Below are 18,785 nucleotides of genomic sequence, written 5' to 3' on the forward strand. Positions count from 1 at the left end.
TGTCAATAGAGCATGGTCTGTTTGATACAGCCCAGAACGTGTTGCAACCAGGAATTTCTCAACTGGAGGCAGATTAATCATGACTTGAAAACCAGAAATTTCCCAACTGGAGGCACATTAGTCATGACTTGAAATGCAACACATGCTACCCAGACAAAATTGTTAGGTGAGTTCTTAGTCAGTGATGAAAAAAGAGTTGTAACGGATGAAAGTCCCTGCTCCTGCCAAGCCAGTCCCTGAGTTGTGTGCTTCAAGGGCTAAATGGATTGAAAGCTTCTCAGCAGAATGTAGACTCTCCATTCAGAAAATGATTTTCACCCAACAATGGTTGCAATGACCCAGTCATATAAGCATCTCTATAAATCGCCTAAACCCCCTGCATCACCCAACTACAACACCTGTAATGCTATTCATTCTCAATTACTGTTTTAGCTTTCCTAAATTTTCTCTACCTTGCTCTATAAATTGCATATTAGAACTGGCAGGAAACACAGAACATGTTGTTTCCAATCCTTTCAACTACAGCCTAGAAAAACAATGTCTCATTTAAGATCTCCACCTAGCTAAAGGCAAAAAACAACCAAACACAAAACAAAACAAACAAACAAGAAGAGCTTTTCTCTTACTCTCTAACCAGTCTCTTTCCTACCATGTAAGCAGCCCCTGTGTCTGCACTGGGCAGAGGAGGTTTGGTGTTAGATAACCTGTAAAAAATTTTAGAATTGCATAGATTTCTATTTTCCACTTTCATAATTACAAGAGTGCAGATCTAATTTGCTTAAAATAAACCAACCAAACTGCTAAAATGATCCAAAATTAACGTTTGACATGTGTAAAATCATCTGAAGAGGAGGAAGAGAATTCCGGAATTATTTCCTGAATTTTCAGCATTGATTCAGGAATATCTATGTCAACTTAACTCATAGGAGATGGCTGCAAATAGTCTCAGAAGTTGCATTTTGGTCAGGCAGCCAGAACTTAGTGGGAAGAGGCTGATTTAAAACATCTTCAAGTTTTTCTGGATTGTATCAATTTGTAATTAGATTGGAGTCCATTTGATTCAAAATTGTAGTTGGAATTGCTTCTGTTACTCTAATAGTTTCAGCACTTTAATTAAAATTGTTTAGAGATTTATTTGCTTTATTAGAAAAGTTTTGTACCCCTATGGTTTTAACAGTCAATTACACTTTCAAGCAATACCTTCTGCTAACATGTCATTTTGAGTCTCTAAAAGAAAAACAAAACCAAATAGAAAGATAGTACATATGTTGGCAATTCATAAGCAACTGGGATCCAGTCTATGCTAGAAAATCAGATTATTCTTGAGCAAAAGAAATGGGAAGGTAAGGTTTCCAAGTATTGCATAGTTGATGTTGAACATCTTACCAAAAATTTTCTGCAGTGCATCCTTTGGCAAAGGAAATCCAGATCATTGTCATTAGGAAATTTTTATAGTGAATGAGTTATTTATCCATGTAAGGGCACTCTACTGTTTTGTTCACTCTTATCTCGTATAATTTGCCTTTAATCTTTGTCTCCGATCTCCACTCCCACATTTTCAACCTCCATTTTATGCAAAAGAGTCATTGTAACATAGCATTGTATATGAACTTTTCATATGGTATTTTGTAATAAATCTCATTCTGTCCCCTGCTTTTCTTACTCTGTACTATGCTTGTGAATGGAATGGGCTGCAGTGCCCAGTTAAAACACCTGCATGCTTTGGCATATCATGAAGTGAAATCACCTAGGATTTTGCAAGCCCCAAATATCTCTTCTTTAAATTTTATAGGGGCATTTTTATAAACAACTTTCCTTTTTGATGATAACCATTCTGGCAGGTGTGCAGTGATAGCTCATTGTAGTTTTGATTTTCACTTCTCTGATGATGAACTATGTTGAGTATGCCTGTTGGCCATCTGTATGTCTTGTTTGGAAGAATGTCTATTTAGGTCTTCTGCCCATTTTTTTTTACATCAGTTTTTTTTTTTTTTTTTTTGGATGTTGAGTTGTATAAGTTGTTTACATATTCTGGATATGAACCAGTCATATCATTTGCAAATATTTTCTCACATTCAAGCCTATGATGACTGTCTCTCCTTTGCCCACATCTATCCCACTTCTTCTTTCCTAGCTTAAAGTGCAGCCAGTCAGGAAATCTCTAGATATTTAGCCTTCCAGGTGGAGTCAGACATCAGGCTGCTGTTTCCCAAAGTGCAGGGTATATACATTACCCTCTCCAAGTTGCCCTGTTGAAGTTCTTTCCTTGGTCCTGAACTGAGAGACAGGCACTTACATCTTTTAAAATGTGTTTTAAGGTTATTAATTTTTTAAAACGTGTAGCGTAGTATAAGAATTGACCACAGATTTACACAGCAGAACAGACAGACTAAAAGCAATTATTAAATAGAAAAACATAATGTATAATACATTGTAAGATATGTAATAAAAATAATATACATTCAGTGGAGAATAAAAGGTACATGTATGTTAAAGGCTAAAATGGCCAAACAAATTGGATAGGTCTTGGGATCTTAGAGGAAAATCATCACACTTAGAAAGAATCATTATAAAACATTCTCAAATTTTGAGATGATAGAAAACCTATCCAAAATTGACACTGAGGGGGAGAAAAAATACTTTTCCCTCTAACCTTGTAGGTTCCTGGCTGAGAGACCCCTGTAATAAAAGACAGATTAACAAGAGAAAAAACAAACAAGTTTCATAACATGTATACCTCCTGTATACAACATAGGAGAGACCCTGGAAAACTGAGTAACTCCCAAAAATGGCCCAAGCCACGACCTTAAATACCACCTCAAGCTAAGGACAAAACAAGATCTTGGAAGGGGGGAGGAATTATGAGAGGTGAACAGCAAAACACAGTAACAAGGGGAAGGTAGTTATGCACAGTTAAGTTGTTGTCTTCTCCATACCTAAGAGTGCCTAGAGATTTGGAGTCATTCTTCTCCTTCTAGTACTACAGAGAGGGAGACTGCCTTACCAATGGAGATTTCCCTTATAAATGTAAATGTCTCGTACAAAATGGTAATTTCTACTCAGTGTTTAGAGCCTTTCCTATGTGTACTGTTTCTTAAAAATAATCAGCCTAAAATAATCATTATGCCAAAGCGTCATATCTTGGGGTGACAAATTTTCCTCCCCTTTGACACCATTAGTCACAAATCAGAATCTGGATTTGGGCCCAGCTCTAAAACATATGTTCTAATATTCTGCCTTGAAGAATAAAGAAAAAAATATATGGATTAAACAGCGGGGAAAAAAATCTTCTCATGAGCCTATGTTTATGTCTTCTGTATAAACTAACCAAGACTTTAAGATCAGTAAGCATTTTAAAATCTTTTAATGGTCAAAATACTTTTATTAAGAGCTCAAATGTTTGGCTGTGCTATTTGGCTCAATCACTTCAGACTGACAGCACAGTTATCCCCAAAAGTGCTCAGTAATCAGCCTAAATGCATTTCCCTAATTGTGGAATGCACTGAGTTCAACTTTAAAATACAGGAAGAACTATACCTTGGATCATTTGCAACTTGGGCTCAGGAAATACTTTTGAATGAGGACATTTGCCTTAATAACTTGAGAACACATAAGAATGACTTTGTACTGGAATCTTGCAGCAATTGCAGAACAAGTGGCAGGTATTTTTAACCACCTTCCTATATCCCTGATGATCAGGGCTCCTCTGGAAAGATTTGTCTTTCTGATTCCACCATGCTGTTTATTCAATGGATATAATAAAGATTCCAGAAAGAGCTTTTTTTTTTTTTTTTTTCAGAAAGAGCTTTTAATTGTTAATAAGAATAGTTGGCTCATAGGTGATGTAAATGAAATCAAATTCTGACATGGGTAAAGGAGTAAGCAAACAAGTCCAGGAAGAAAACCTCCTCATTACATCCTAATTATTCCTGAAAGCATATCTCGTTATTTTGATGAGAGGTTGGAAATTCAGGGAACGACAACAACTTCTTAAATATTGTTAAAAAAAATTGAGTAAATTTGAAGATCTAATTGGGTTTATTCAATGATTTATGAATCAGCATCATCTTCCCTAGAAAATAGAAAGGATCTACAAAGAGCTACAGAATGGGAAATGCTTTTAAGGGCAGAAAGGGGATGGAACAAGAAGGTCTTAAAAATGAGAGAATTATTTCCCCAGGCAAGGCCACTTTCCTTTGGGGGAAGGCAGGGGTCTATCAGGTGGATTACCTCATTAATGCTGGCCATGTAATTCCAGATGGTCCGGTTAAATTTCACATTCCTGGGAAAGGTTGAAACTGCAATTAAGTCTTGGTTTGCTGACGTGAGACTTGGCACAAGTGACTTCATTTTGAGCCTTTTTTTAAAACACTTCCCCACTTTTGATCAGATTCTCAAACGAATTGAGAGATGTGATCAAAATTTAAGATACCAGTGCCACTTGCAGCTACTGCTCTGCAGTTCTCCCAGTTTTTGATGATCCTCAGTGTGGTATTCACAGGTCATGACTTTTTTTGTTGAATCTCTGTTGTAGTCCCAGGTCACAGTTTCAGGTTGACTCTTGTTTTAGTTGATCATTCTCTTCATTCCATTTTTGATGTTCCTGTCTTAAGGAGACCATATGCTTGAGCTTAGTGGCTGTAACATGCATTTAAAGCCTTTGAAAGAGTACATTGCACCAGTAGAACTACCATGATTATTATAAACAGAATAATTCCTGATGTCTGGAGTACACTTGGAGGCTATGGTTGCCAAGACCCAAACCAATCAAAATCAGATAAGTCAAAGAAAGAATCCATTGAGGGAGTAGTCTTTTTAAGCTAACTGGTTTGCTCAGTGATCTTATGTAACTGAATTTCAACATCCCCAGAAGTGTCAATCCAGGTACAGCAGGCGATATTGATCACAGCACAGACAACTCTTTGCTCAGCTAAAAGATAATTCAGGGCTAGGGTATTACAAGAACAACTTTGGCCAGTGAGTCTAAGGATTTTCGATGAACAGCTATTGTTTTAACTCTCACCAATACTTTCAAGAGTTAAGGAAGGTTTCCTGATTGTAGCATATTTGCAGGCATACCTCAGAGGTATTGTGGGTTCAGTTTCAGATCACTTGCAATAAAGTGAATATCACAATACACCAAGTCACATGATTTTATTTGCTTTCCCAGTGCATATAAAAGTTATGTTTACTCTATACTGTAGCCTATTAAGTGTGCAATAGCATTATGTCTAAAAAAAATGGACATACCTAAATTTAAAAATCTTTTATTTCTAAAAAGTGCTAACCATCACCTGAGCCTTCAGTGAGTTGTAATATTTTTGCAATAGTAACATAGTTTCATTTTAGGTTATGGGAAAAGGCCAAAAATTTAAATGAAATTCTTTTAAATATCTTGTCAGTTTTCAGCTGGGACAAATAATAAATATTTCTGCAGTATTGAGCAACTTTTTTTTTTTGAATTTTATTTTATTTGTTTTTTATACAGCAGGCTCTTATTAGTTATCTATTTTATACATATTAGTGTATATATGTCAATCCCAATCTCCCAACTCATCAACCCCGCCTCCCCCAGCCCCTGCCACTTTCCCCTCCTTGGTGTCCATACGTTTGTTTCTCTACATCTGTGTCTCTATTTCTGCCCTGCAAACCAGTAGTATTGAACAACATCTTGAACTCAAGTGATATCCCCAGTAAGGGTGCAAAAGATATTTTATTTTCCTCTTTCTACCTGGTACTACAGACAGAGATCTGGGACAGCTGACTCTGATAAGAATTCTCACCCTTTGCGAGCTTCTGCTAGTTTTCCCAGGATACCATCTGTAACTTAGGTACCCACCAAAATTTGGAAAGTTTTTTTTTTTTTTTTTTTTTTGCGGTACGCAGGCCTCTCACTGTTGTGGCCTCTCCCGTTGCGGAGCACAGGCTCCGGATGCACAGGCTCAGCGGCCATGGCTCACGGGTCCAGCCACTCCGCGGCATGTGGGATCTTCCTGGACCGGGGCACGAACCCGTGTCCCCGCATCGGCAGGCGAACTCTGAACCACTGCGCCCCAGGGAAGCCCTGGAAAGGTTTTTTAAATTAATTTTAATTTTAGTTTTCTTTTGACTATTTCAGGAAATAACTAGCAGTTTACTAGAAAATCCTTCAGAGTCCTGTTGACCCTTGGAGGGACCATACAGTGGCTGTCCTTTAAGGTTAGATATGAGAGAGCCTTTAAGGGTAGATATGACTGTCACTAATTAGGCGACCTTTTATTTACAATATTGTGGTCTCTTTATAATGGAAAGACAATTTAGACAGAGAATTACTGGAATGAGTACTCAAATGAAAGAGGAGAGAGGAGAGCAGTAGGAGTGACGTCAGTCTCTTGTTTTTTGTTTTGGGTACTTCCTGTGTCTTTAATTTTCATTAGCCTTTGCAACAATTTTTTTAATGAAGCAATTTCAATTATGAAGAATCCCATTCAGTTTGTTACTTTGGGAATCTTATTTTCAAGTGTGCTTTTAAAATGATCTTATTTAATTGGAAAGTTCCTCATAACGGCCATGGTAATTTCCCTGAGGGCTGCCGGTAGTTTGGTAGGACCCTTAGCTGCAAATAAGGAGAACCCATATGTCTGTCCAGCCACATCTTGGGGCCCCCAACCTGATGGTTACCAAGCTAAGTTCTGAGGAAACAAAACAAAGATCTTGTCTAAAATCTAGATGCTCTGAGTAAGATTTTGTCACTTTCACAGACATTTATACCTTCTAGGACCATAGTTCTTAGACATAAAATAAGCAGGTGTGCTGGAAGGTGGCATGCTTAACTCTTGAGAATTTAAGGGTCCCATCTTTTATTATTTATTTATTTTAGTGAAGTTTTGGGGGCTCTCAGAGCCAAACTGATACTTAAAAGGTATGCGCTACTGGGCTGGAAATTGTGTGATGTTTTGCAGTGTAACCTGTTGCACAAAATTTTTCTTGAGGTTGGTGGGTTACCTAGTGTCAATCTAGCCCACTCTGTGATCAATATATCCTAACACAGGAGTCTTTAGATTAGGTGGTAAGTGCTCTAACAGCTTCTAAATACTCAATCCATGCTCACCAATTTTTGTGGCTTTTTGGCTTTTAAGATTCCCATTGGCAGTAGCCTTTAACTATACAAAAGAAAGCAAATGAACATGTGCATCTTAATATATCAGGTAACCAAGAGATGTTGCTACAGCCTGGCCAAGAGAAGGCTCTGGGTTTACCACCACCAACTCCCACCATGGAAACTTGGACTGGGGAAAGGATGGATTGGGGACTGCGAACTGGGGTCTCTACATTAATGGGGAACTGTGAACTGCCACTAAGTTTCCAAGTGGATCTTGGGACAGAATTAAGGGCTAAGAGTTTTCATTAATTAAATTACAATTGTGATCTGGAATAAAGGTTAAGGGCTTGGGCTCCAATCAGAACCATCTGTCAGCTCAAGCTGACCTGCCCTGTGTTGGAAAGTCAATTAGATCAGAAGCTCCATGCAAAGAGAGTGGACCTCAGAAACGAAAGGAACTTACATACGGCCCTTGGAAATGGGGAGAAGACAAAGAACTCAAAAGGGTTCATGGGTGCCATATCTGTGTTTAACAAAATCTGTTAAAAAACAATATTCAACTAAGTAAATTTGAAGATTTAATCGGCTTTATTCAACAATTCATGAATTGAACAGCATCCCATCTAGGAAATAGAAAGGAGCTCCAAAGAGCGGCAGAAAAGGAAAGGTTTTTATAGTCAGAAAGGGATTGGGGCAAGGAAGTCATAAACAAAAGAAAGGATTATTTCAGGCAAGATGATCTTCCTTTGGGAGATGGCAGGGGTTTATCGGATGGATTACCTCATTAGTGCTGGCCAGGTAATTCCAGACTGACTGGTTAAACGTCTTATTCCTGGGTGAGGCTGTAACTGCAATTAGGTCTTCGTTGCAGACATGGGGCTTAACACAACTGACTCCATTTTGAGCCTGTTGCTTCTTTTTTAAAAATGTACAGGCATACCCTTGTTTTATTGCACTTGGCTTTATTGTGCTTTTCAGATATGGTGTTTTTTACAAATTGCAGGTTTGTGGCAATCCTGCATTGTCAGATGATGGTTAACATTTTTTTTGCAATAATGTATTTTAAAATTAAGGAATGTACATTGTCTTTTTGGATATAATGTTACTGCACACATAATGGACTACAGTATAGTGTAAACATAACTTTTTTATGCCGTGGGAAACAAACGAACAAAATGTGTGATTCACTTTATTGTGGTATTCACTTTATTGCGGTGGTCTGGAACCAAATCCACAATATCTCTGAGGTATGCTTGTATGAGGATATTATTAATATTACAGGTCTGTCATATCATGAGGGAAAAGACTTTTTAAAAAGAAACTCAGAAATCAACTTGATTCTGATTTAGGAATTAAGCCTCTGTTGGTTAAACCAAAAGCTGGAAATTGTGAGAGGCTTCTTATGTTGGATTCAATCAGGAGAGATGGAGTCAAAAAACTAAGGGTTCAATAGTCCAGCTCTAGCATGAGGTTGAGGATGAGCCTAATAGTATTGATGTTATATGGTAGGAAAATGTGTTTAAGAGGGGCTGGGGAGTGGAATTTTATTAGGAATATAGCACTTGCATAGATTGAACTTAATGTGGCCATTTTTGGAAAAAAATAAAAGGGAACATTAAAAAGTAAAATGGGATTATAAATTGGTTATACCTTGCTGCCTTAGAGGAAAAGGATTGCACTTGGTAAAAGAAAAGAATTAATATAAAGTATTCTCAAGGATGGATTATATTATTGGGATTGGAGAATACCATCAGTAAATATATGGCAAGAAAGAAATAAGAAAACAGGAAGGAAGAACTGGGATAAACAGAGTCTTGAGATACTTATAAACCAAATACAGTGTACAGGAGTGTTTATGTCCTGATTTGGACAAACTAATTGTAAAAAACACATTTATGAGACAATCATGGAGAGGTGAACATTGCCTGAATATATGATAATATTAAGGAATTTTTGATTTGCTTGGTGCTTAGGTGTGATATTGATATTGTGGTTATGTTTTTAAATTGTCTCTTAAAGTTATATAATAAGATATTTCTAGATGAAATGATATGATGTCTGGAAGTTTGCTTTTAAACAATCTGTTGGGCTTCCCTGGTGGCGCAGTGGTTGAGAGTCTGCCTGCCGATGCAGGGGACACGGGTTCGTGCCCTGGTCCGGGAGGATCCCACATGCCGGGGAGCGGCTGGGCCCGTGAGCCATGGCCGCTGAGCCTGCGCGTCCGGAGGCTGTGCTCCGCAACGGGAGAGGCCACAACAGTGAGAGGCCCACATACCGCAAACAAAACAAAACAAAACAATCTGTTGCTGGGTGTGGTGGGATATAAATGAAACAAAATTGGTTATATACTAATAATGATTTATGCTGGACTATAGATATTTGGGGGTTAAAGTATTTTCTCAATTGTTACATTTGAAAACTTCAAAACTAAAATTAAAAAAAAATAACGAATAAGAGATGAAGTAAATCAAACTCAGAGAATTGTAAGTTTTTTTTTTTTTTTTTTTTTATAAATTTATTTATTTACTTTTGGCTGTGTTGGGTCTTCGTTTCTGTGCGAGGGCTTTCTCCAGTTACGGAGAGCGGGGGCCACTCTTCATCGCGGTGCGCAGGCCTCTCACTGTCGCGGCCCCTTCCGTCGCGGAGCACAGGCTCCAGACGCTCAGGCTCAGTAGTTGTGGCTCACGGGTTGCTCCGCGGCATGTGGCATCCTCCCAGACCACGGCTCAAACCCATGTCCCCTGCATTGGCAGGCAGATTCCCAACCACTGCGCCACCAGGGAAGCCCTGAGAGAATTGTAAGTTTTATATTAAGTTTAGGAATAAGTGCTGTAATGATTGTTTGCTATTATATGTGATTTGCTATTATACATGTAAATATATGTTATTTATATGTTTGCTATTTATATGTGATTTTAAGAGAATCTGGCACATTAAAGAAATGGACAGATTAGGCACATGGAGAAAAATTTGTTCAATTCTTTGTTATACAAAATTAGTAAAGGCATTAATTACAGATGCACATAATGATAAGCTTCAATAATTAAAACAAAAGCTCCTATGTTTCTGCCTGTGCCATGCAGAAGAGAAGATATAAAAAGAAGCAAACTGGGTTCCCTGAATTTATAGACTTTATAAACATAGAAGAAGTGATTAAAAACACATCAAACATACCTACTGTGCAAAACAAAATGGTAAGAACCATAACAGAGGTAAAAAGGTACCTTGTAGCATGGTATCATGTGAAAGATTTATTTGTATTAGGACTTGATTTGGGGTGTAGAATTTGGTTGTGTGGAATATTGAACAAACTTGGGTTTTTGAGTCAGGCAGAACTGAATTAAAATTACCTTTCTACTATTTGCTGCGAGATTTTGCACACAAAATTTATCTTCAGCAACCTTACTTCTTAAGATTGGTATAATATTGTCACTTTTGTAGTATTTTTGCAGGAATTGTGATGCCATTATCAAGTATTAATACTTAGCAAAGTGCTTATTTTCCCTACCTTAAGTTTGTGAACTTCTCTAAAACTCAATTCCTATTTTTTAAGATAAATTTTCCACAATTTTTACACAGGGTCTTAACATACTACATAAAATAACCACTATTGATAAAATGTATATGCCCTGGATTAAGAGGAAAAACAGAAGCAAATTTCCAAATCTTCCCTCTAGTGTCAAATTTGGGTAATAGCATAGTTCCTGCACATTTCTTTTGAAAATAGATTGTGAATATGAAAATACTATTTTAAATAACAGTAAGTGTTTTTCTCTTAAGATTATTAGCTGCATGTTCCCTTCTGGCCACTTAAGGAATTTATTTCATAAAACAGTTAAATTTTAGAGCTGTAAAACAAAAAACACTGCCAGATCTGCAGGAATTCTCATGTAACCATTAAGCATCTTTTTATATTAATGGCATAGGTTTCCGGATCTGTGTGTAATCTGAAATATCTAAATACGATTGAGGCAGGAGATAGATGGGCCCCAAGCTAGGCATTTACAACTGGCCTCCTGTTTACATTTCATGGGGCAGGAAAAAGTGGGCTTCAGGTTGGACAGCTACAACTAGTCTCCTGTTTGCATTTCCTGAGACAGGAGATAGGTGGGATCCAGGTTAGACATTTAAAATCAGCCTCCTGTTTGCTCACCGAAATGGAAGTAACAACAGAAGCAGGTTAAATAGCCAGGCTTTGTGTCCTGTGTACCTCTTAAGATAATAGTCATGGCAGGAACAGAGAGGGGCTAACCCTTGTTTGAGTAAAGGACAAACAGGTCACATAGTTCCCATCCTTGGGGCCAGGGAGACACTGCACCTGTGCATAAAGGCTCCTTGGGGGTCAAAAAGGAGGGGGCACCACCCCATAATATGTGATGCTAAGACCATCCCTTAGGCCTCTGGGCTAGAATCCATCTTGGAAAAAAGTTGTACACGCATGTTGGGGAGGCTAAGGCGGGTCAGGTGGAAAAAGAAACCAGATAATTGGCCAAAGGTAAACAAAGACCCAGAAGAACTGACCTATATAAGTGACTTAACCGCCTCTTCACTGCGCTACTCCTTATTAGGACGGACGCCCACACCCTTTCTCTCTGGGTGTGCATCTCTGCCTTGCTTCTGTCTTAACTAAACAAGCTGTTTCTCTGTGCGCTCTCCCACTTGTTGTTGTCTCTAATAATAAATTTTGCATCTGTTTCTACAGATTTTGCCTCCTTGAGAAATGCATTTTTCACTGGGGGCAAGGGCCAGAGGGTCTGGTGGCTAGGATTCCTGGTTTTCATCCAGGCTACCCAGGTTCAATTCCTGGGCCGGGAAATAAGATCTGCTGCCTTTCTGAGACCATTATTATGTTATTTAAAACTCAATTTTGACTTCAAAATGTTTTTATAGGTGAAGAAACCAAGAATAGGTTATAGTAGATGGAAAATGATCATCACTCTTGAAAGAATTTGAAGAGGTTCAGAACAAGCCTCCCCAAATATGCCACTTTGTTATGTAGACTATTTTGAGCTGAAGGCAGCCACACCCAGCAGACTGTAACAAGGTAAAACAATTTAGATAGGGGGTCTAACTCAGAAAGAGAGCTATTACCAAGAGATAACTTTTTATCTGAATGATCTATCTGTGTGGCAGGACAAACATCAAATTACCAAACATCTGCCCTCCTCGCCCTGTGAGTCACCTCCTCCCATTGAAGCCCCAGGCCCCTATCCTGTTCCTTAGCCCAAGATAGCATATAAGCCTCAATTGTCTGCCTTGTCCTTTGGTTTCATTGTCTTTGTGGGGTCCCCATATGTACATAATTAAATTTAGTTTTCTCCTGTTTATATGTCTTATGTCAGTTTAATTATTAGACCAGTCAAAGAACATAGAAGGGTAGAGGAAATTTTTTTATCTCCTGCAGTTCTGTGCTTCAATCAGTGCATCTTGTAGTTATAGACTGAAATGTCATTATATCAACTTTAGGCATGAAATTACCATTAAGATTATTAAGATGATATCACAAGCAAAAATTTTTCTCTTTTATTTCAACTGTTTGTTTCATATCTGGATAAACTGAAGTTGATAATGAAACCGAGCAGGACCCCGTGGGGCTCCTGGGCATGGAAGCCTTTCTGTACACCATTTCTTGTTCGCTGGAAATAGGCTTTAGCCTCCATGACCTTCCCTGAGTTCCAAAGGGCAAGTTCAAACAGTTGTTAATCAGGGAAGGGAGGGGATGCAGAGACAAGGGAGGGGCAGTCAAGAAACAATAGTGCAGCCTTGGGACAGGATCCTGGTCCTGCCTCAAGGGATACGTATAACAATATCTTTGAGCTCTTCTGCAGAACTAAAACCCTGAACAAATGGAAGATGTTAACTACTTGAAGCACTCTTCATTCCAGAGGGAAGGTCACAGCTTGAGAACCTTGAGAATCACAGAAGCTCATCAGGAGACCACCTGAGTCCAGATTAAAGGAGTGAAGCCCTGCAGGCGCCCTGATCCTTATCAGCAACCCCGCCCTTGAACCATTGCTATAAAACTCCTCACCAAACCCTCCCCCCACATCGGGACACACAGTTTTGAGGGCACAAGCCCACTCTTTCCCCCTTTTGTAACCAAGCGGGACCCTATGGGGCCTTCCCGGGACGGGCCTTCCCCCATATCCTCTGTTAGCTCCTCTCTGAAGTACCTAGATAATAGTATTTGATGCACAATTCCTGAGTTGTTTTGCAGATGTGAACCGCTCCCCCCAAAATAAAATGTAAGATGTTAACTACTTGATGACCATGAGCATATAGCCCCAGGCCTCCTGGAACCTAGGGATTGATAATGTTAACCCCTGTGACACTACCCTGTTATCTCACCATCAGCCAATCAGAGAATTGTGTCCAAGCTGATCGCATACTCTGCCACCCGCTTCCCTCACCTAAAAGTGCTTTAGCGAACCCCTTCGGGGAGTTTGGGGCTTTTAGGGCATGAACCACCCATTTCCTTGCATGGCCTTGCAATAAACCTTTCTCTGCTCCAAATTCCTACGTTTCAGTTTGTTTGGTCTCAGTGTACATTGAGCACACGAACTTGCATTAACACTTTGCCTGGCAAAGCAATAAAGTTATTCTTTCTACTTCACCCAAAACTCTGTCTCAGAGATTCAATTTGGCACCGGTGCACAGAAGCCGAGTTTTCGGCATCAATAACAGCTAAGGTTCGTCTGAAATAGAAGTATAAAAGCCACAAAGCTGAACCACATTATAAGATATGAGAAGTGTCTCTAATAAGAAATATGTTACTTACCAGAGTCAATGACATAAAGATTACAATAGGTATAAGTATTTAGAAATGTGAGTTTCTGATTATAAAGCCTAGCCAAAGGAAAGCAAATCAACAACAGCATAACACAAGGTGTCTTCTTAATAGATTTAGAACAGAGATTCTCAAAGTAAGTATTTGTGGTTTTTTTGGTTTTTTTTTTTTGTGGTACGCGGGCCTCTCACTGCTGTGGCCTCTCCCGTTGCAGAGCACAGGCTCCAGACGCGCAGGCTCAGCGGCCATGGCTCACGGGCCCAGCCGCTCCACGGCATGTGGGATCTTCCCGGACCGGGGCACGAACCTGTGTCCCCTGCATCAGCAGGCGGACTCTCAACCACTGCGCCACCAGGGAAGCCCTCAAAGTAAGTATTTCTGACCAGAAGCATCAGTGTCACCTGGGAAATTGTTAGAAATGCAGATTTTTAGACTCACCCCAGACCTACTGAATCAGGAACACTGGGGTTTAATCCTAGCAATTTGTGGTTGTAAAGGCCTTTCAGGTGATTCTGATGTACACTAAATGTTGATGTTGAGAGACTATTCTCCAGAGTATTTCTGTACGTCTCAGATCAGTTTTTTCCAGACTATCTTTTCAAGGATGTTTGTAAAGCAAACAGCCTGGAAAGACAGAAGTACTGTCTCTTTCCAGGGTAGAGGGCAGGTTTGTTCTTGACCAGTATGATAAAGAAAATGTCTCTCTCTGCGGGCAGAGACTGGACAGGTTTGCTAACAGCCGCCTTTATAAGACTGGGGCTTCCTAAGCGTGGGGATCCTCACTGTGACATAGATACACTATATGTCCAATGTTCATCGAGGCCTGCTTTCACATTATCCCTATGGATCTTGAAGATCAAGGGGAATGTGAAGGTCATGAAGTCTGTGTGTTACGAGTAATAGAGTCTTTTATCTTTGAAATGGGGGTTTCCTCTCTTCTGCCAGCATCCATGAAATTGTGGCAGGTTACCTTGCCAGCTTGCAAGACTAGTCACATCTGTGACAGATCAGACCTACTGGACCAGGACACTCAAACACATTGGAATTCTTTCACTTTAGTCAGTTCTCTGCTCAGGTGTCACTTCTCAAAGAGACCTTTCCTGATCATTCTATTTAACATAGTGCCTTGTGTGCTTCCTACTCACCTATCTACTGTATTTTTATTATCAGTGGTTCTATTACCCGATAACATAATATACATACATACATTTATCTGTTTATATTTTATTATCAACCTTCACCACTAAAATATAAGTTCTATGAGGGCAAAAGGTTTGTCTTTTGTTCTGCAACCAGAACAGTGTCTAGCTTGATAAATATTTATTAAATGAATATCAATATAGTGTATTCTATACAACTTAAGCTTACTAAATGGATATAAATATTTTCCACAAGAAGGGCAGATATACTAGACCAGGAAGTTTTTTTAAAATATTGAACCCAATTGATTAATTTTACCCTGTTTCGATAATAAGTTCAGCCATATTTTATATCATTGCTTGGAGAGGCATTTAGCAGAAGGCATATAAAATAACTCTGGGATATCATTTCCACATCTTCTCACCTCTTTTTTTGGTTTGAACTTGCTCTAGAGCCAAACCATTTGCAGATCTTCTAATCTTTTGATTTCCTTTGGTGATTTGAGCTGTTTTAAATTCAATCAGCCTTTAGAATTCTGAAGAATAGTAAATGTATGCTATGAGATGTTTCAAAGTGAAACGTGTGAAATATAGAGTCCTAAACTCATTAAAATGAAAAATCTGAAGCTCTCAGAAAGGGTATATTAATGCTTCAATGATTAAAATTGTTTGGCAGTATATTTATTCAAGGAAAAATAATTCTTGCTCTGACTGTGTACCTGGCTGACTGTGTACTCATATTCTCAGCAAATCATGTATGTTTGTGCATAATTTTATATGTATAATATTATACATGATGTATTATGTATATACTTATACACATAAAATACATAATATGCATTTGTAAAAATATGTATGTATACCTGTACATAATGGACATATATTCTTCAGTGTTCTATAACCTAATCTAACATGTTTATGATGAAGACATAAGGATTCACCAGCAGAGTCACCCGACTCCCAGTAAATAATCCTGTATCATAAATCTCCACCTAGTAGGTATTGGCCTTGCTATAGTGACATAAGTTGAACAATAAAATAGTAAGCTAAGTAATCTGGTGCTACTGAGTGTGCTGACATACATGGATTGTGTTCTCTCCAGTAAGGAGCAGTAGATTGTTGGGACTTGTAGAGAGACCTTGAATTAAGGACATTTAAAAAAGCATAAGTGTTTCACTGAAACCTCAAGCTCACAGATACGGCAAGTTAAGCAGCCCTGGTTTGGAGAGCCAACTGGATGATACAATAGATGAGATGAAAACTTTGGAAGAATGAGTAGGCAAACCGCATGAATATGAGAAGAAGAAAGTATTTTTCAAATGCTTTTTCAGTCTCAGAAATAAACCTTGAAATAATTAGATGAGGGTTAACATTCAGAGAAATATAATTCATTAAGCTCCAAAATGTATAGTAAGATAAAATCTTTAGATGGAAGCCAACTGGTCCCTCAGATTGGGTCTAACCTGGATCCATAATTATGTGTAAACTTTGGCTTTCTGTGTTTTTTAATATGACTTCAGTACTTAAAGATAGTCGGGTTTGAGGAACTGCTTTATACCAACCAAAATCACAAGAAGGGCTCAATGAACCAGAATATCAATGCTTTATGTGTGCAGAGAAATTACCTGCTGTTCAGTAGATCATACACTTAATATTGACTGTTCTATGAACTTCTCACTTAGTAGGTTAGTCCAGCTTGAAGCTAAGATTGTCTGGTATGTAAGAACAACAAAATTAACTTAATAGATAGTGCCTTGGAGCTATAAAAGTAATAATGGATCATATTGGTTGAGTGCTATCATGAATCATACAGTAATTACATTAAACTCCCTGGCACAGAGTAGCCATTCAATACATAGCCGTTCAAAATGAATATGGACATCCTCACAACAACCCTTTGAGGTTGAAGCATAGATCCATACTTCTGTAGAGCTTACTATGACATCTCCTTGTTATGATGCTTTGACTTGTTTTACAGTTTATTTCAGCTATAATTTAATATCCTTGATGAGGTTTTGGATTCACTGCTATTATGAGCAACCCATCTGAAAACTACTTAGGGTGGGGTTATTTAAGCAGACATTTCATCTCATCTATATTTTAATTTGCTTTCCTACGTGCTATTTTCAAAAGGAAATTCTACAGTGGCATCCTCCTTGTATGCCTTAAACATTTTTCCCTGTTTGGCTAAGATTATATATGGCTTTTGCAATCTGATCTCTTTGAGTAGGGTTACAACAATGACCAACTGAGACACAGCAAAGCAGATGAGGATGAGGTTTGCATCTGAAAGCACTAATCCCTTCCTGTACCTTCTTTTTTTCTTTTTTTTTTTTGAATTTTATTTTATTTATTTATTTTTATACAGCAGGTTCTTATTAGTTACCTATTTTATACATATTAGTGTGTATATGTCAATACCTTCTAATATTTTCCATTCTTTACTTTTCTTCTCACCTCTATTCCTTCTTTCTCATTCTAACATCTATCTAGCTACTTCTACTTTCTTTCACACTAGCAGAGAAAGCTCACATTCAACTGGCATTTTTCTCATACTAGATATCTGTGTAGAGCCTAGGAACTCAGATATCCAATATTACTCCGAATAATGCTTTAGAAAAACCTCAGCACCACCTCACCCCATTGCCTCCTTCAGATAACTCTAGAAATATTTAATTTGAAAGTACAACAGAGCTATGTACATCAGCTTTGTGCAGCAGAAAGAGAAGAGTACTTGGGCTAGAATGTGTGGATTTTAACAATGCCAGTTGTACATCCTTTATTAAGGTGCTCAACCTTTATGAACTTTAATATCCTCAGTTGGAAAATGATGGGGTTAAACTAGGTAATGCTTAGGCATCTTCTAATTTTAGAATATCTTGACTTTTAAAAATGTGAATCGTATTATATCTAGTAGGCTTGAGGTTACAACACAGTTCTCTGTTCAGATATATTGGTCTTCCTATGAGTTATGCACAGAGCATGGATACATACTTGTAAACCCAAAATAAATTAAGAATTTTGGAGGGGAATGTGAGCAACAGTATGATGGTGCAAGTTAAGAGGTATATATGAGGCACAGCTTGGGGGGTGTGCGTACTCAAGGCATCTGGTAAGTAGAAGCCAGGGATGATGCTAAATATCCTACAATGTCCAGGACAATAAAAAAATTATCTGTCCAAAAATGTCAATAATGTTGAGGTTAAGAAATCCTTTACCTCCCACCTTCCTGAACTGGGGGTTGCCTGTTGCTCCCTAAGCTACCCTTGTTCTTTTCTCCCTAGAAAGGGAAAGTGAGCTGACCTCAATTCAATTTACAGTCTAATTTGCCTTTTCATGGAGTTTAACAAGCAAAAGAGCAAGTGATATCCCCATAGCACAGATGGAGAGACTGAGCTTTAGCAACAACAGACAATAGAAAGAAAACAATTTACTCAATCTCAAGTGTGCATACGAGGTATCAATACTCAACCTCAAGACTGTCTTTTGGCAACACCCATGATTCATGGCTCATTATCTACCTGGAGTTTAGAAGATAAACTGAATGGGAGGATTGGAAGGGAAGTTTCACCTCCCCAAGACTGTGTTCTCTCAAGAGTTTCTAGATAAATTTTCAAGTGAAAAAAATCTAATTAAAAAAAATTCTTTTCAATTAAAAATGACCAATGAAAAGTTTGTTGATGCTAATATATTTTGAAAGTCAGAATTACAGAAAGAAACATTGCATTTAAAACAGTACAGAAAACTATGTGGAAGAGAAGAAATCATTTTGGGAAAA

Source organism: Pseudorca crassidens, chromosome 16 (genome assembly GCF_039906515.1).
Source record: "Pseudorca crassidens isolate mPseCra1 chromosome 16, mPseCra1.hap1, whole genome shotgun sequence".
Lineage (NCBI taxonomy): Eukaryota > Metazoa > Chordata > Mammalia > Artiodactyla > Delphinidae > Pseudorca > Pseudorca crassidens.